Source organism: Heterodontus francisci, chromosome 1 (genome assembly GCF_036365525.1).
Source record: "Heterodontus francisci isolate sHetFra1 chromosome 1, sHetFra1.hap1, whole genome shotgun sequence".
NCBI classification, from domain to species: Eukaryota; Metazoa; Chordata; class Chondrichthyes; order Heterodontiformes; family Heterodontidae; genus Heterodontus; species Heterodontus francisci.
This window is the reverse complement of record NC_090371.1, coordinates 118,316,818-118,337,304: the sequence shown is the minus strand read 5'-3', so window position 1 is coordinate 118,337,304 and position 20,487 is coordinate 118,316,818. Positions and strand designations below refer to the sequence as shown.

The window sequence follows — 20,487 nt, the reverse complement described above, 5'->3', positions numbered from 1 at the left end:
AGTGGATGTGGTGTATTTGGATTTTAAGAAGGTTTTCGATAAGGTCGCACATTGGAGGTTAGTAAGCAAAATTAGAGCACATGGGATTAGGGGTAATATACTAGCATGGATTGAGAATCGGTTAACGGACAGAAAACAAAGAATAGGAATAAACGGGTCAATCTCAGGTTGGCAGTCTGTGACGAGTGGGGTACTGCAAGGAGCAGTACTTGGGTCCCAGCTATTCACAATCTATATCAATGATTTGGATGTGGGAACAAATGTAATATTTCAAAGTTTGTTGGTGACATAAAACTAAGAGGGAATGTAAGTTGCAAGGAGGATGCAAAGAGGCTTCAAGGTGATTTAGACAGGCTAAGTGAGTGGGCAAGGAAATAGTAGATGGAATATAATGTGGAAAAATTTGAATTAAATTAAAAATTAGAATTTTTCCACTTTGGTAGGAAAAACAGAAATGCAGAGTATTCCTTAAATGGTGAGAGATTGGGAAGTGTTGATGTCCAAAACATGTCCTTGTTCATAAGTCACTGTAAACTAACATGCAGGTGCACAACACAATTAGGAAGGCAAATGGTATGTTAGCCTTTACTGAAAGAGGATTTGAGTACAGAAGTAACGAAGTTTTGTTGCAATTGTATAGGGCCTTGGTGAGACTGCACCTGGAGTATTGTGTACAGTTTTGATCTCCTTACCTAAGGAAGAATGCACTTACCATAGAGGGAGTGCAACGAATGTTCACTAGACTAATTCCTGGGATGGCATGATTGTCCTGACTGGGCCTGTATTCTCTAGAGTTTAGAAGAAGGAGAGGTGATCTCATTGAAGAATACAAAATTCTTACAGGGCTTGACATGGTAGATGCAGGAAGGATGTTTCCCCTGGCTGGGGGGTCCAGAACCAGGGGACACAGTCTCAGAATAAGGGGTAGGCCATTTAAGATTGAGATGAGGAATAATTTCTTTACTCAGAGGGTGGTGAATCTTTGGTATTCTCTACCCCAGAGGACTGTGGTGGCTCAGACATTAAGCGTATTCAAGAGAGAGATCAATAGATTTCTAAATATTAAAGATATCAAGGGATATTGGGATAGTGTGAGAAAATGGCATTGAGGTAGAAGATCGGCCATGATCTAGTTGAATGGCAAAGCCGGCTCGAGGGGCCAAATGGCCTACTCCTGCTCCTATTTCCTATATTCCCATGTTCCTATCCTGCTGCATCCAGTCGTGAATGGTGTTGGACAATTAAATAATTAACTGGAGGTGATGTCCAATCCCATCCTCAATGATTGGCACAGCCCAGACTTGAGTGGCAAAAGACAAGGCTGAAGCATTTGTAACTATCTTCAGCCAGACTTGCAAAGTGTCTGATCCATCTCGGCCTCCTCCTGAGCATAAAAGATGCCAGTCTACAGACAATTCGATTCACACAATTTGATATCAAGAAACAGCTGAAGGCACTGGATGCAGCAAAGGTTATGCGTCCTGACACTATCCCGGCTGTAGTGCTGAAGAATTGTGCTGCAGAACCAGCTGTGCCTCTAGCGAAGCTGTTCCAATACAGCTACAATACTGGCATCTACCCAATATACCACTCAGGTATATCCTGTCCACAAAAAACAGAACAAATCCAACCTGGCCAATTACCATCCCATCAGTGTACTCTCAATCCTCAACAAACTGATGGAAGATGTCGTCAACAGTGCTATCAAGCCACACTTACTCGCCAATAACCTACTCACCAATGCTCAGTTTGGATTCTGTCAGGACCATTCGGCTCTAGAAGTCATCCCAGCCCAACCTGAATAAAATAGCTTAATTCCAGAGGTGAGGTGACAGTGACTGCCCTTGACATCAAGGCAGCATTTGACTACGTATGGCATGAAGGAGCCCCAGCAAAACTGGAGTCAATGGGAACCAGGGGGAAAGCTGGTTGGAGTCATATCTAGCACAACGGAAGATGGTTGTTGTTGTTGGAGGTCAATCATCTCAGTCCCAGGACATTACTGAAGGGGTTCCTAGGCCCAACCATCTTCAGCTGCTTCATGTATGACCTTCCCTCATCACAAGGTCAAAAATGAGTCTGTTCGCTGATGATTGCACAGTGTTCATTTCCATTCATAGGCCCTCAGGTACTGAAGCAGTCCTAACTGGCATGCAGCAAGACCTGGACAACATTCAGGCTTGGGCTGATCAGTGGCAAGTAACATTCATGCCACACAAGTGCCAAGCAATGACCATTTCTAACAAGAGAGAATCTAACCACCTCCACTTGACATTCAATGGCATTACCACTGTGAATCCCCCATCATCAAGATCCTGGGGGTTACCATTGACTGGAAACATAACTGGGCCAGTCACATCAATACTGTGGCTACAAAAGCAAGTCAGAGGCTGGGAAGTCGGTGGCAAATAACTCATCCCCGACTCTCCAAAACCTGTCCGCCATCTACAAAGCATAAGTCAGGAGCGTGATGGAATACTCTCCACTTGCCTGGATGATTGCGGCTCCAACAACACTCAGGAAATTGGACACCATCCAGGACAAAGCACCTCATCTACCACTTTAAACATTTACTCCTTCTACCACCGGTGCACAGTGGCAGCAGTCTGCACCATCTATACGATGCACTGCAGCAACTCACCAAATCTCCTTCGACAGCATCTTCCAAACCCACAATATCTACCATGCAGAAGTAAAGGGGCAGCAGGCACATGGCAACACCTCCATCTGTAAATTCCCCTCCAAGTCACACATCATCCTGACTTGGAACTGTATCGCCGTTCCTTTACTGTCGCTGGGTCAAAAATGTGGAACTACTTCCCAAGGAGCACTGTAGTTTCACTCACACCAGATGGACTGCAGCGGTTCAAGAAGGCAGCTCAGCACCACCTTCTCAAGGGCAATTAAGGATGGGCAATAAATGCTGGCTTTGCCAGCGAAGTCTACATCCCATGAAAGAATGTAAAGAAACAGATTTCCAGACAGGTTCACAGACATTGAAGTGGGACCACTGTTAATTTATATTCCACACAGATAAGCTATGTGGGTCATTTCAAATATGCACATTTAAAAGTTACAGTATGAATTCTAGTTCAGGTTCAGTCTTTCAGCAGAGTTTCGGGCAGACTTCATGCTGCCTGCTAATTTGCATGATAGCTGCATGCAGTCAGCACTAAATATACTCCGATGTGGCTGCTTGCCCCAGCAGGGGGCCAACACTTCTGCAGTGCTAGCACTAGTTAATGCTAGCCTGAACTACTTAAAGCCAGCCTGCACCTCTTAAAGGGGAGATGCATTCTAGCTGGGATAGGTGCTGGAACTGGCTTAAGTGAGTCTGAACAGGAAGAAGAGTGAATTATGGCACAACAGGGCAAAGGGGGACAGGAGGAGAGATGGCCTCTCTATATAGGCAATCAGGAAGTCCTCGAGATAAACTGTGCGAAGACAGAGGGAGCAGAAAACAATTGTGGTCAATGCCTGGAGACAAGTACCAAGGAGCTGGATGCGGTGCCACAAGAAGTGCAATGACTTGAATAGTCAAGTTCAGTGAATGCATTTTCAAATGCCATATCCCACCAACTGCACCACTAGCATCACACTCTGCTCAATGCACCACACTCCCACCTCTCACCTATCAATAATCTCTATCAATCACCAGTCAAATCTCAGATTCATAGCTTCATCTCACCCACACACACTTAGCACTGCTGCAAGCCTCACACCCACATCCCTCAGCTCACACACACTGGCAGCCATTCGATTATAACAGACACATCACCCAAACATATTACACCACAGTCAATGACTCACTTCCTTCTTTCTCCCTTGCAGGAAAAGGTGGTGCATAACCAGAGGCAGCAGGAGCTAACCTGGGGGGGAGGCCCAATGGAGGAGGCAGGGGTCACCATTATTGGAGAATCCATCACTGAGGCCACGGCCAGCAGCGGGGCTGAAACAATTGAAGATGACAATATCCTGATATTAATTCTCCTTCTCACTTCCCCCTCATCCCACACTCTCTCTGGTTCACAAGTTGCAGATGATGTAACCACGCAACTCTTGCTTTCCCTTCACCCTTCCCCTCAACCCAACCCTACCCTTGTGCCTTTCTCTTTTCAGATATCCAAGAGGTGTATCCTGGCCAAGCAGTGACGGAGCAGCAGGAACTGGAAGAGCAGGAAGACAATGATGAAGAAGAAACACTGTCACTTGCTCTCACACTCATAGCCATAAGCTCAGATACTGGTACTGCATGTACTTTAGAGGACAGCAGAGAGGTAGGATCTGCATATGGAGAGACATCGGGCATGACTGGCCTGCATCCAGGGCAGGGGAAAAAGGTAGCATGGGTCCAAGCTTGCTGAAGGGTGAGGTCACACCCGGGTTCTGCTGCAGAGGACTGAGATGAGAACTTCAATAGGGCAGACTACAGAAAAAAGCTGATGAGTATGCACAAAGAAATGCTTTGTGCTTTTCAGGCCTCTCTCAAAAAGCTTTTGGGCAATGTCAAGGAGCATGGAAGAGTCTGATACCAGCCTGGCACAGAGTTTTACGCAGGGGTTAGAGCCCTTCCTTTCCTGCGTGGAAGTAGTGGCCAAATTCATTCATACAGTTGCAGATCCAACCATGATGCAAGGTCTGATGGTTGTGTCTCTGCATCCATTGCAGCACAAGCAGGAGCCAGCCAACGTCTTGATGCTGAAGTGGAAGCTTAGACTGAAGCCATACAAAGTTAGCTTGCTGCCAAGCAAGCTCAGACTGCAAGGCCACAGATACCAGTGTTCGAAGGGGCTCACAGGGTATCACAGAAATCCAGCAATTTGTCCTCCAGCAAATTGCAAGGATTGCTGAGATGCCACCCCAGGGGATTGGCAGTGTCTACGTGGAGCGTGATACTGCTTGTCCTCTCTCAAGATGACAACATTCATCTTCCCACCACTGCCATTTCGCCAGTGTCCTTGATGCTTCCAGTCAGCTGGCCAGCCCAGGCTGCAATTATGCATGCCAGGATGGTGCAGTCTGAAGCCAGGCCTTCTAGCCCCAGAGCTATTCGAGATCATCTGCAGTCTCCCCAGAAAGACAGCAGCCTTCCACCAGCCATTCTGTAGTTGCTGGGGTACCACTGTGTAGGAGTGCTAGGACAGGCAAAGGCACCTGCAACACAGGCACTAAGGGAATAGACAAGGATGATTAGTTGACATTTATATTCAATATGGCATGGTTTGCTTTCCAAATTTGGTTTTGAATGTTCATTTTGTGTTAGCTTTTATTTTAGCGTTGTGGCTAAGTGAGCGTTGTGATGATCAGTGACAGAGGGTGGGAAAGGTATGGGACTGTTGGTGAATGGGAAGTTGGGATTGCGTTTACTGGCATAGCAGTAGAATGAGTCGATCATGGGCAATTCAGCCAGAATATGGCTGCTCCCTTCCTCCTCCTCCTGCTCCTCTTTTCACCTCCACCTCTTCCTCCTCTTTAACTGCTCACCATATAGCTGGTGACAAGGGCTGTGTCCTCATGATAGCAAAGTTGTGCAGACCACCATGAATTTTGACACCGGCTCTGCCAAATATTGCAGGACTCCTCCAAAGTGGGAGGAAGTCAGGGTGAAGGTCTCTCAACAGGAAGCCATATCTGTCCAGGGTGCTCAGGGATCAACTCCCCTATCTGAGACAGCAAAAGTGTTATCTAAGCACCCCATTAATCTGCTCTATCACATTTCGTGTGACAGCATGGCTTTTGTTGTCTTCATGTAGTTCAGCTGTGCATCGTATAGGCACCGAGGCCATGAGCCATGTCATCAGCAGAAAGCTCTTGCCACCCAGTAGCTACCATCTGGTTTGCTGTGGTGGTTCAATGCAGATGGAACAGTGAACTGCCACAGAATGAAGCATCATGACTGCTGCAGGATATCGGGCATTTACCTGCATGATACGTTGCGTATAGTCGCACACTAGCTAGACATTGAAGGTTTGGAATCCTTTTCAGTTGTAGTAAATCTCAGAACTGACATATGGCAAAATGATGTGGATACAGTCAACGGAACCCCGCACCATGTGGAAGCCTGCAATCTTCGCGAAGCTTTATGCTCACTCTTCTCTCTGAAAAGGGAGAATGAAATGTATTCAGCTCTCTAGGAATACAAAGCCTCAGTCCTCCCTTGTGCAATAGTGAATGGCAAACAGGGAGATGCTGAAAATGATGCTTGCTCCGCCCTGGAAAGAGCCAGATGCATAAAGGTTTGCGGTGATGGTCACCTTCACAGTAGCTGACAATGTTGTCCTTGCCCTGATCTGAGGCTGCAGTTGTGGATACAGCAGTTGGCAGATTTTAGTGAGGACATCCTTAGTGATGTGGAGACATCTCACACATCATTCCTTGCTGAGGTTCAGGGAGGAGAATTGCTCCCTGAACACCCCGGGCAGATATGACTTCCTGCTGAGAGGCCTTCTCCCCCAACTCTTCCTTTTCCTTCTTCCAGCAGCTTGTTCTGTTCTGTGCCATTACTGCTCATTCTCCCTATCATGTTGTTGTCCAAGGGGAATGCAAATTAGGCTGCACCTGTGTCTGGGAGCAAGTAGTTTGTGCAGAATCCTTGAAGTCAGGGCAAAGTTCTTCATCTTGTGCCACATCACTCCCTGTAGACTTTAGCAACTTTAAACAACTCTAGAAAGCACTAAACACTTCTATAATTGCAGCAACAGCCAGTAGCAATCAATCAGCAACCAACCTGAATATGGTCGATGATCCCTTTAAATAGCACCAGCAGGGGCTCCTTCCTGCTGCGGAAAACATTTTCAGCAGTGTGTGATTAAGAGAGGGCATCAGCAGGAAGGTTGAACTCCAAAGTGGCACAGTGAGTGTCAAATCAGTGTTCTACGCTGATTGAAGTCATGATTTGTCTACTCTGCATGCTTCTGGAAGATGGTCCTGCTGCATGTGCAAACATCCACATCAAACTAATGTTCAGTGTGGCTTGCAACAAAAGTGTGTGCACATGCCATGGACAGCATTTTGGAGGCAAAATGGCACTTGTATCGCCGAAAAATCAGGTACTGTCGAGCCCAATTTCATGACCGCAACATGTTAGTTTTGTATTCTATGACAGTGTGAGTGTTATGAAAACATGCCATGCTGAAAGCTGATTTTTCTTTTTAATCCACTGGCGGGAAACATGAATTAAATTTTTAAAAAGAAAAAATTGAACATAAAAAAGGGGAATTTGCTAGAAGCTAAGATGGCCACCGTAACTTGCATCACTATGTCCTACATTTCAATGCATCGAGGTGGGACAAGTTGTCTGCCCAATTCCAGCAAGAACAATGATCTGGGGAATTTGAGTGAACTACCTAAGCTGTTCCCATTAGTAAGACGTTAAGGCAATCACTCTGGATGGGGGACTTCAATGTCCATCATCAAGAGTGGCTCGGTAGCACCACTACTGACTGAGCTGGCTGAGTCCTAAAGGACATAGCTGCTAGACTGGGTCTGCGACAGGTGGTGAGGGAATCAACAAAAGGGAAAAATATACTCTGCCTGCCGCAGATGCATCTGTCCATGGCAGTATTGGTAGGAGTGACCACCGTACAGTCCTTGTGGAGATAAAGTCCTGTCTTCACATTGAGGATATCTTCCTTCGTGTTCTGTGGCACTACCATTGTGCTAAATGGGATAGATTTCAAACAGATCTAGCAACTCAAAACTAGGCATCCATGAGGGCCTGTGGGCCATCAGCAGCAGCAGAATTGTATTCAACCACAATCTGTTACCTCATGGCCTGGCATATCCCCCACTCTACCGTTAGCATCAAGCCTGGTTCAATGAAGAGTGCAGGAGGGCATACCAGGAGCAGTACAGGACATACTTCAAAATGAGCTGTCAGCCTGGCGAAGCTACAACCCAGGACAATTTACATGCCAAACAGCGTAAACAGTATGCAATAGACAGAGCTAAGTGATCCCTAACCAACGGATCAGATCTAAGCTCTGCAGTCTTGCCACATCCAGTCATGAATTACGCTGACAACCAATTTAAGATTGTCAGTAGGGCTCGCAATGCGGCGCATTTGCATGTACTGGAAGATACATATATTAATACAAGGAAGCAATATGTCTGTTATGTCTTCCTTTTTCCTCAACCGAGGATTCCCCCCACTGTGATTGACAGGGCCCTCAACCATGTCCGATCCATTTCCCGCACCTCTACCCTCACCTCTTCCCCTCCCTCCCAGAACCGCGACAGGGTTCCCCTTGTCCTCACTTTCCACCCCATCAGCCTCCACATCCAAAGGATCATCCTTCGCCATTTACGCCACATCCAGCGTGTTGCCACTACCAAACACATCTTCCCCTCCCTTCCCCTGTCAGCATTCCGAAGGGATCATTCCCTCCGTGACACCCTGGTCCACTCCTCCATTGTCCCCACCACCTCGTCCCCTTCCCAGGGCACCTTGCCCTGCAATCGCAGGAGGTGTAATACCTGCCCATTTACCTCCTCTCTCCTCACTATCCAAGGCCCCAAACACTCCTTTCAGGTGAAGCAGCAAAAACTTGGACTTTTTTCAATTTAGTATACGGTATTCGCTGCTCACAATGTGGTCTCCTCTACACTGGGGAGACCAAACGCAGACTGGGTGACCGCTTTGCGGAACACTGCCCCTCAGTCTATAAGCATGACCCCGAGCTTCCGGTTGCTGGCCATTTCAACACCCTCCCCTGCTCTCATGCTCACATCTCTGTCCTGGGATTGCTGCAATGTTCCAGTCAACATCAACGCAAGCTCGAGGAACAGCACCTCATTTACCGATTAGGCACGCTACAGCCTGCTGGACTGAACATTGAGTTCAATAATTTCAGAGCATGACGGGCCCCCCTTTTATATTTTTAGTTATTTATTTATTTATTTTTAATTTTCTTTTAGTTTGTTTCTACTGTGCCTACCCACTGTTTTTTTCATGTTAGTGCTTGGGGCCAGGGCTGTTCATTTTACTGTCAATTGACACCCTCTCTGTACTAATGCTTTGTCTTTCAGCACACCATTAACGTACCGTTTGCCTTTGTTCCATGACCTTCTGGCCAGTTATTCTCTGTGACCTTGTCCTATCAACACCTCTTTTGTTATCTCTTGCCCCACCCCCGCTTTACTTGCTTAAAACTGTCTACATTTCTAATATTTGTCAGTTCTGATGAAGGGTCACTGACCTGAAACGTTAACTCTGTTTCTCTCTCCACAGATGCTGCCAGACCTGCTAAGTATTTCCAGCATTTCTTGTTTTTATTAAAGTCTCCAATATTGTTAGTGTGAGGTACTGCAAGTAATTTTCCAATATGTGCTACCTTTGAATGAGATTCATTACTGGATGGTCAGAACTCAGAAAGCCTCCTGCAAAGGGTAGCAACAGGTATTCAGTTTTACAAGAGAACTTTCTCTGACTCTTACTGAATAGAAATGTTAAAAAAGGTCAACAAAGTGGAAATATTATCATTGGTTGCTGATTATGTTTTAGAAGAACACAAAGAGCTACATCTTGTGGAGTCAAATACAAGAGAAGCTGGACATGTTAGGCCTACAAGAGAAACCAAATCTGAAACCTTTGTTACTGCACGAGATAAGAAGAATAACTTCTGTCTGCTGGATGTACAAATCTCTGCTCTGTCACTGACATGACATAATTACTGTGCTTCCACTGGCTCTCAGTGCACAGGTCTTGGGTGCATAGTTCAATCAGCTTTGTTCTATTGGTATTGGAAAGTCACTTCTTCCAGGGTCTTTAGACACTCTCATATAGCCATCTCCTCCTTGAATTCCATAGGCATGAAAGACATCAGCCAGAGACTTCAAATGGTAACGTGATGATCGATGTAGGTAGGTCATTTAGGTATCATTCTGCCCAGACTCAGCATGCATCAAATTACACCATGAACATGAATATGCCACCCCAGCAGGTCGGATGGTGGTGTGGGGGAGGATGCGGGCAATGTAAAATTGTGGGATGCTCCGGAGGCCTTCCCGCCCCACTCCCGCCTCCGGCCAACTTTATGGCGGTCGGGTCGGGGGGGGGGGGGAGGGCCACTTAACGGCCACTTAGGGACCCTCGTCCACCTCCACGGGTATTTTATCTGTGGCAGGCGGGCGTGCTGGGGACGTGAAAGGCTGCCCAGTGATAGTTGCCAGCCTTTCCGCACGTCGGGGGGGGGGGGGGGTGCCATGGCAGTCGGGCACATGGTGCCCAATTGAGGGCTGCCCCCGCCACCCAACCCACCCCTGGAACCTAAGGCGCCCCCCCAATCAACCACCCTAGCCTCACCAGGGCACGACCGATCTCCCTGGTGAGGCATGACTAATTTACCTTCACTCCTGGCTCCATGTTGTCGGCTGGGCTGCAGTCCCAACAGTGGCCACCGCCTCCAGTGGCGCTGCTGGGACTAACAGCTGTCAGCCCTGATAGGCCAGCAGCTCATTGAGGCGGGACTTCCTCCCTCAAGCGGGACAATTAAAGACCCATAAAATGCAGGACAGATCCCCGGGCCAGGTGGAAGTGGGTTCGCCACCAACTTTTACGTCGGTGGCGAATTCCTGTCGGCCTAAGCTAAAATGCAGCCCAATGGCTTCAGACTATTTGCTTCACAAAGCTTAGAATTGGGAAAGATTTATTTTTGGAAAAATGAAATGGAATTGAGTCCATTAAAGTATTATGCCAACTCCTAGATTAGTGTATTAACGTTTGAACTTTACTTTAATGGGTTGGAAGCATTTCTTGAAAATCTGTGCACAAATTTGTAATCAATTTATTTTCCTGCATGGAGCTATTTGTTATACAATCTGTACCCTGTGGATATGTCAGGCTTTAATTGAGATTAAAAGGGGTGCAAGAATTAGATAAGGGTTAGTATCCCCTGGGTTAGTTGAGGAGAATGAGATAGTAAGCTCCTTGTGGTCCAGTTCTTTTCTTTTCCATTTCAAATGTTTGTTCAAGAGGCACTGTAATTTGCTTCATGCTGTTTGAGGATGAATAATAGTGTTTTACAGTTACTGAATAAGGGTAGGTGCCCTGCTTGTAAAACACAGCTCCTGAGCTCCCAGCTTCCTCTTCAACTGATTTTGCTCCCTGCCTTATCCAGCTGGCAGCCTGTAATCAACATTAGTTCAAACATATTAAACCTCAAAGAATTAAGATTTTACCATAATTAAGCAAAATAAAAAAAAAGAATCGTTGTACACAGCAGTGTTTGGATAATGAAGAATAAGGATGATCAGTGCTCTGATTTTGTCGCTGATATAATCTAAAAAAACACGAAAACCAGAAACATTTGGTTTCAATTCAAAAAGACAGAACTTTAATAAGATTTTTAGCTTATAGGCATTGAATTAATTTCTTAATTCTTTTAAATTTTGAGTTGAATTTATTTGTGGAAGATGAAAGTGGAATTATTTTTGCCAACTTTAACCACCCAATGTCAACACCAAGAACTTTCAGGTCAGATTTAGAATGAGACAGATGCAAAGTTTGCCTTACTCCACCCATCACAATCACTAGGAACTTCCTCAAAGCTTACATACGAACATACGAATTAGGAGCAGGAGAAGGCCACACAGCCCCTTGAGCCTGTTCTGCCATTCAACAAGATCATGGCTGATCTGATTGCAACCATGACTCCACATTCCTGCCTACCCCCGATAACCTTTCACCCCCTTGCTTATCAAGAATGTAACTACCTCTGCCTTAAAAATATTTAAAGACTCTGCTTTCCACTGCCTTCTGAGGAAGAGAGTTCCAAAGACTCATGACCCTCTGAGCAAAAAAAAATTCTCATCTCTGTCTTAAATGGGCGACCCCTTATTTTCAAACAGTGACCCCTAGTTCCAGATTCTCGCACAAAAGGAAACATCCTTTCCACAGCCACCCTGTCAAGACCCCTCAGAATCTTATACTTTTCAATCAAGTCGCCCCTTACTCTTCTAAACTCCGCAGATACAAGCCTAGCCTGTCCAACTTTTCCTCATAAGACAAGCCACCCGGTCTAGTAAACCTTCTCGGAACTGCTTCCAACACATTTACATCCTTACTTAAATAAGCAGACCAGTACTGTACTCCAGATGTGGTCTCACCAATGCCCTGTATAACTGAAGCATAACCTCCCTACTTTTGTATTCAATTCCCCTCGCAATAAACGATAACATTCTATTAGCTTTCCCAATTACTTGCTGAACCTGCAAACTAACTTTTTGTGATTCATGAACTCGGGACTGAATTTTACTGGCCCCGCAACGCTGTGGGTCATACCACGGGGGCCAGTAAAATGCTACGGGGAGAGGCCCGCCTTGACCCGCGGCGTCAAGAAGGGCCCGCCGCATATTACCAGCGGCAGGAGGATTTTGGTGCGGCTCCCCCGCCACATGGCAGCGGGCCCTTCATCTTCAAGACCAAGACGGAGATCACAATCATATAAAGATCAAACATGTAATCATTGTGGTGGTGCATATCCTCACTAAAAAACTTGTCCTGCGAGGGGAAAGAAGTGCAACGTCTGCAGAAAAATGGGACATTTCGCAAGAATATGATGATCAAAACCTGCACAAGACATGAATAGAGTTGAATGTGAGAAGGAAGATTACATATTCACAGAACAAGAGAAGTTTTTTTTGCTCACAACCACAAATTCCGACACCTGCCCATGTGTGATGTGGTCATAGACAATTTGACAATCTCTACAGTAATTGACTCAGGAGTAATGGTCAACATAATGGATGCCCTGACATTCCATGAGTTACAGAGAAAACAGAAACTGCCATTGAGCAAGCCAATATGTAAAATATTCTCCTACGGATCAGTTACCCCTCTACCAGTCCTAGGAATGATCCAAGCTACTCTCACATCCTCCCTTGGGTCCACATGTCAGACTGACTTCCATGTTATCAACTCAAGCAAAACTGCCAGCGAATTGAAGCTGATCATGATCAACACCGTCAGAGGACAGAACTACCTGACAAAAGAAGACATCCTGAAGAAATATCCAAAATTATTCAAAAGCATCGGCAAAGTGAAAAACAAGAAAATCAAGCACCATATAGATGAGTCAGTCCAACCCAAACAACAGAAACACAGGAGGATTCCATTCCATACTGGAAAAGACGTAGAGAAAGGATTGGACAGACTGGAGAAGTTGGACATCATTGAAAAGACAGAAGGGCCAACACGGTGGATCAGCCCAATTGCTGTAGTTGCCAAATCCGCAGGACAAGTATGAATTTGCGTGGATATGAGACAGGCCAATAAAGCAATAAATCAAGAAAGGTATCCAATGCCAATGCTAGATGAGATAATTGAAGACATGCATGGGTCACCAATCTACAGTAGCCTATACTTGACTGCTGGATATCACCATTTTGAGTTAGACGAATCCAGTCGATACATAACAGCCTTCAGTACATATGATGGATTAAGCAGGTACAAGCACTTAATGTTTGGAGTAAATGCAGCCTCCAAAATTTTTCAATCAGCAGTAGCAGAACTACTTACAGACCTGAATAGAATCAAGAATGTCTCAGATGACATCATTGTATACGGGAAAACACAAACAGAACATGATCAGCTCTTACAAGCAGTGTTGGATCGACTCCAAGTGAACACTTTGTGATTAAATAAAGACAAGTGCATTTTTTCAGCTACAGAAGTGAAGTTCAATGGACTTATATTTAACGAAAAAGGTCTACCTCCAGGTTCTGAGAAGGTGAAGGCAACCTTGAATGCAGATCCTTCTGCGAATGCAAAACAAGTCAAATCCCTGCCCAGATTAGCATCGTACATCAAGATATATCCCAGTGCATGTCTCGATCACAGCCCCACTTTGACAGCTCACTTGACAAGATGGCAATTGGAAATGGGACGAGGCAGAAGCGCAGGCATTTCTTAACTTAAAGAAAGCTCTGACAAATACACAAACAGTGCCTTATTTTGATCCCAGAAGGCACACTGAATTGATAGCAGATGCCAGTCCAGTTTGTTTTGGAGCCGTGCTCTGCCAAGACAACAAACCAATATTGTACACAAGCAGATCATTGACAGACACAGAAACAAGACATTTATGAGGAGAAGAACATTTCCATCTACACATATACAAAGCAAGGTTTAATGTCATGACAGATCACAAACCTTTGCTAGGCATTTATACATAACAGAAACCAATGTCCGCAAAAATCGAGAGCTGCAGATTACGACTCATGCTGTACAACTGTCAACTAATATAGTAACCAGGCAAAGACGAAGAGAACCCTGCCAATTTTTTACGTCGAAATCCAATCAGAGACAATCCTTCTGAGCCTGAACCAAACATTGACTACCTGAATTACATAGGTAGTCACAATGTGCCTAAGGCCATGATGATTGACAAAGAGAAGAAACAGGGAAAGCTGAAATGCTACAACTTCCTCATGAAAGCCCTACAAACATAGACGCATGACAATTGCAAACACCCTAATCTAAAAGTGTACTAATCATGCAACAATGAGTTCACAGCACATGACAGACTCATACTCAGAGGCAACAGAATTTTCCTCCCTACATCTTTAAGGAGAAAAGCAATTGAGATGACACATGCAACGCATCAAGGAATCGTAAAGCTAAAAAGCCTTCTGTGAGAGAAGATATGATTCTATGGAATTGACAAAATGGTAGGAGAAGCAATAAGAAAATGCATATCATGCTAAACAGCCATGAATGAAGGTACAGAGAAGTCCAAACCACTTTAGGATGATACCCTTGCCCAAAAGGCCCTGGAAGGAAGTATTAGTTGATTTTTTAGGATATTTACCCTCTGGTGAATACATTTTAGTCATAGTAGCTGACTACAGCAGATATCCAGAGGTAGAAAATAGTGATGTCAATATCTGCAAGAACAACTCTACCAAAATTTGATGTTGTCTTCCCAACATAAGGGATACCAGTAAAAACAGACAATGGCCGCCATTTAACAGTTATGAATTCACTGAATTTGCTACTCATTTAGGATTCACCCATAGAAGAATCACACCCTTACATAGAACGTTTTAACTGCAAATCAATGAAAACCAAATGAAGGAAATAACAACTCTTTAGATTTCTAATAGCCGACAGGGAAACCCCTCATTCGACCACAAATATATCACCAAGCTTCACTCGAGCCCTGTATCTGCTGGAATTTAGAAGAGTAAGAGGTGACTTGATTGAAACATATAAGATTCTGAGGAGTCTTGACAGGGTAGGTGTGGAAAGGATGTTTCCCTTGTGGGAGAATCTAGAACTAGGGGTCACTAGTTAAAAATAAAGGGCGGCCATTTAAAACAGATGAAGAGAAATGTTTTCTCTCAAAAGGCAGTGGAAGCAGAGTCTTCAAATATTTTTAAGGCAGAGGTAGATAGATTCTTGATAAGCAAGGGGGTGAAAGGTTATCCGGAGTAGACGGGAATGTGGAGTCGAGGTTACAATCAGATCAGCTATGATCTCATTGAATGGTGGAGCAGGCTCGAGAGGCCAAGTGGCCTACTCCTGCTCCTAATTCCTATGTTCGTATGTTTGTATGTACGGAAGACTGATAAAGTGTGAACCTAAATGCAACAGTGGAAAGCAGTCAAATCAAGCACAGTCGAGAACAATACTGCAAGATCCACAGAGAAGTTCATCAGGACCTCATCGATTTAAAGACTTTGGGCTGAATTCTACCAGGCCCTCGATGTCGCGGGTCGCGGGGGGGGGCCAGTACAATTCTGTGGGGAGAGGCTCGCCTCGACCCACTACGTCATGAAGGGGCCGCCACATATTACCGGCGGCGGGGGGACCTCGCGGCAGGGGGACCTCGCGGCAGGGCCTTCATCAACATATTTAAATCAACATAAAGTAGATGTAAATGAACCTACCTGCAGCTGGTGGCCGTACCACGCCAATTTTATAGCCGCCATTCGTACCTCGCGCACCTTAAGAACTCCATACGGAGTTCCGAGGCGAGACCCTCGTAGGGAGGGGGGAGGAATAAAACTTTCAGGGCGGAAGGGATGGGGAAGCGGGGAAAATACTTTTTATTGGCTGTGGGGATGGTGGGAAGGGGTTGAAGGGCAAAAGTTAAAAGGCTGAGGGAGTAAAGTTCAGGCAGGGAAAAAGACAAGTGTTGGTAATATTGGGCAATGAAATGACCATTGGGGGGGGTTGGGGAAGGCCCTCCCCATCATTATTGTTTGTCAATAAAAAATAAATGCATACAGTACCTTTAAAAATTAAAATTACTTCTAAGGGCTTGAAACCCTTTGCAAACGGCACCGGCGCCTGCACAGTGGCGCCAGATGCCATTGCTGGGGACGTGGCAGCCGCCCCCTCTACATCATCAGGAGTGGCTGCTCCCCCCCCTCTATTTAAATCAGCCCCCGTGCATAATATCGCAGGGGCTATGCGGCGGCATTTCCATGTCTGAAGGCCACCGAGTTCAAAGCGCGCTGCTATGCAGTGTGGTGCACAAATAAAATCCAGCTCTGTGTCATGCATCGATGATGAATGGAGCTAAGTGGCTACAAAGTCTGGTGTTGAGGATGCTGTGCCTGAAACCTATCCCCTCCAAGTTTCAAACTTCAACCCAACCGAGTTTTGTTCAATGTAATTTTGTAATTGTTAATTTTAAAGAAAAGATGGAAATTTTAAATTTAAAAGAACGGGGTATTGTAATGTGCAGTGGTATCTTCACCTTTAAGAGACTACCTTTAAGAAACTAGGCCACTGATGCAACTGATGATATTATGAGACATATATAAGACACCATTTTGAGAGCTTACTCAGCACATGGCTTTACAGAGAACAAACATACATCAGCGAGGAAAAGATCTGGACCTGAAATAATGCAAAGTAAATAAGTAAGACTATAAATTGTGTTTGTGTTGAATCTGAATTTAAAGCCTGCGGTTGTCATTTAAAGAAGACTTAAGAACACAGCATCATGGCCCGCCACTTAACATAGGTTCTTTCCTTAACCTCTGGAATGAGATAAACTAAGAGTACCAACTAACACTACCTGCACTACTTGGAGTTCGAAATCAAGACAGTCAATGACACTAACAATCAAGGTACTCCCGCACTTTCACTTCCCCATCTTGGGAAAGTCGGGGTGACACTGATGGGGAGTGCCGGGGGGGGGGGGTGTCGGGGGGCTGCTAGTTAAGATTTTTAGTGCGGGGTGGGGGGGACGGGGTCAAATACATGTAATGAGTGCAGAGGACGATGGGAAGGGGTGAACTTTAAACTTTGTGCAGTCTAGGTGGGGCTAGTCAGATTTCAAAGGCAAGTGTTTTGGGGGGAAAGGGCAAATACTTAATGGAATTTTCATTGGATGGTGGGAAAGGGGCATTAAGATTTTATTTCCTACATTTCGGGGTGGGGCAGGGGTATATTTAAAAATTTTAATTTGCTAGCAGGGCTGGCCGCCCTGTAAAAATGGCACCAGCGCTTCCGCATAGGCAGTTAATGCCATTGCCATGTGATTAGGGAGGCAGGTCGCCCCGGCTATTTAAATAAGCCACCGCGCGGGAGATCAGGGCAGCTCTGCGGCGAGCGGCCCGCATTTTTTCGTCCATGCCAAGAGCGGCCTCTTTAAATCCAGCCCTATGTGTGTGCATGCGGTAAGGTGAGGCCCGGCTGTTTGTTCCTCACAATTCAATAGCTTGCTGATATTCAAGCCTGCCATTAACTGTCCTTCCCTGGCAGAAACTGGTAGAGAGGGAGCCCCTTCTGATCCTGATGCCTTCACAACACATCCCAATATTAAACTGCTCTTTTCAGCAGGAAAACAGGACATCCATAAGAAGGATGCAGGGTCCCATTTTAAATATACATATCAGGTGGGGGTTGGGCAGTGATGGCCCTGTCAGCCAAACCTGCCGGAGACGTAAAACAGACCAGAAAGTAAGTTTTACTTTTCATGTATTTTTGTGGGCAAGGAGGGGCATGAGTGCTTCTCAGTGCCTCAAGAACTAAGTCAAGTTTCCCTTGTGCTGCGATAAACCCCTCTGATAATTGCAGGAGCCTTCCCCATCATCTCCCGCCAATGGTATGCAGGGCCATCCCCTTCTATTGACAGTCGCAGACCACTTCCATAAAGCTGTGAGCTCCAGCTGCTAGATGCACACTCCCGCGCACTGGTCAGGTAATCAACCTGGCTGAATTGTCAGACAGGATTCTGCAGAGATTTCTTCAAATCCTCCACCTCGCCCTGTTTGTCACCTGCTACCGGGCTTCTGTGCACTTTCCTCACCCCCTTATAAAAATTGAGCCCTCAATGTCCAATCTCAAGACAATTGCTAGATAGGTAGAGAACTAGTGTACTGGCAGTTACAGCATGATTCAGCTCCTGCAGGAGACAAAGGGAAAAATGTGGAAACAAAACAAAATTGTAGCAGGGGCTTTGAACTGATGCAGCAACTTGCAGTGTATCAAGGGTACAGCAGTAATGGTGCCATGCCATCATTTTACACACAGCAGAAACAATCAAGAATGGGTCAGGAACTCAAAAGTAGAATTGTACTTTCTGAAACACATTATATATAAATGAAATAACCAAGGGATGGCCCTGAGTATAGAAATAAAGAACTGAATTTTCAGGCTTCCTGCCACGACCTACACATTTCCAACTCAAAGGTTGGCATGATATTGCAACTGAAAAGCTGCCCCAGGGCATTCAATTTCTGGCCGCAACATAAGAACATTGGAAATAGGAGCAGGAGGAGGCTATTCGGCCCCTCGAGCCTGCTCGGCCATTCAATAAGATCATGGCTGATCTGATTGTGGCGCTAACTCCACTTTCCTGCCTGCCCCCATAAACCTTGACTCCCTTGTCAAATCAAAAGTCTGTCTAACTCTGCCTTGAATATATTCAATGTCTCAGCCTTCACTGTTTGCTGGCCAAGAGAATTCCATAGATTAACGACCCTCAGAGAAGAAATTCCTCCTCATCGCCACCTTAAATGGGAGACCCCTTATTTTTAAACTGTGCCCCCTTGTTCTAGATTCCCCAAGAAGGGAAACATCCTCAGCATCTATCCTGTCAAGCCCCCTCAGAATCTTACATGTTTCAATAAGATCACATCTCATTCTTCTAAACTTCAATGACTGCCCAACCTGCTCAACTTTTCCTCATAGGAGAAACTGCTTCATCCCGGGAATCAACCTAGTGAACCTTCTCTGAACTGCAACCCACCATCCTGGTGCTAATCGGGCCTGCCCCTCAAAATGGGCATAGCTTCTTCCTGGGACTGTCAAGCACCCTGGCAGCTCCAAGTCTTCCAAAGGAAAATCTACCCCGAGTATTCCCAAGCACTCAGCATCAATCATGGTAGTGTCAGTGTACATCTATCTAAATATGAAATTGCATTTTCAAAAGAAGCCTAGAATGCTGAAGGAAATACTTACTTGAGAGGGCCTCAATTTCCATTGGTTCATACCACTGGCAACTTGGTAATTTTGATTCTGCTCCTTATTCCAGTTTCTATCCTCCCACACACAATATTAGGATGGGCTGAGGTTTGATAATTTGCCAGCAAAAATCATTTGGGTCATCATATTTATCAGATCAAGGTATAAATTCCACTCTCCCATCCATGACCAATCTCTGCCACTGCTGCTTCAGATTGGGATCTCCTGTTCCAATTAGCAATTCTACTGAACAACAGCTTCCACTACTCAGCAAATAAACATTCAAAGCTGTGCTATAAAGAAACACATTCTGAGGAAGATTAATGTTGAGATGTTGCAACTTCAGTACAGAAAGAACAAAAAATCTGTGAGATATTTTATCTTACAGAGCCTGTATCAAGCTCTTAAAGGGACAGCTCAATTAGCAGCCAATCTGACTGAACTAAATCTTGGCAACGTAGCATAGCTTTCTAGCCCAGGCTGTTTGTAACACATAATAATTTTCCCTAGAAGCAAAAAAAGGTTGTGCAATTTTGTTTGATATGTCTCCTTGAAGGAATCCTCCAAGAAATTCTTTACACTTTTTTTTGAAAAATGCTGATAAATCCCAAGAAATAATGTTATGAAAAAGAACACTTTTCTACATTTGTCCTCCAGGAGTCAGCTCTCTGTAATCTTAAACCAGTTGTAGGCTAGCCTGATGTAGACTCATGATCCCTTCTTATTACTCAACTAGTTTGCTGGGGTTAGTACCTTCCCAGTGGTCATGAAGTCAGCAATAGCGAGACAATTTCTTGAGCCTCTACAGGAAAGGCAGAAGTGCTTCAGCTGGTTAGTGGTCAAAAAAATGGCAAGCTGCTTTTCACTTGTGGGGCTATCAATGGTGATGTTCTATCAGAAGAAAAAAAGACATTTATATCTCACCTTTCATGACCTTGGGATGTCCCAAAGTACTTTACAGCCAATGACGTACTTTTTGAAGCATAGTTACTGTTGTAGTGTAGGGAAATGCAGCAATCAGTTTACACACAGCAAGCACCAGAATATAATGACTAGATCATCTGCTT

General features: G+C 45.2%; 1 protein-coding gene across 1 annotated transcript in view; it reads right to left on the bottom strand.

Annotated features, from left to right (window-relative positions):
- Positions 1-20,487, bottom strand: part of LOC137371861 (zeta-sarcoglycan) — a 580,156-nt gene that overhangs the window by 337,065 nt on the left and 222,604 nt on the right. The gene's annotated exons all lie outside the window — the stretch shown is intronic.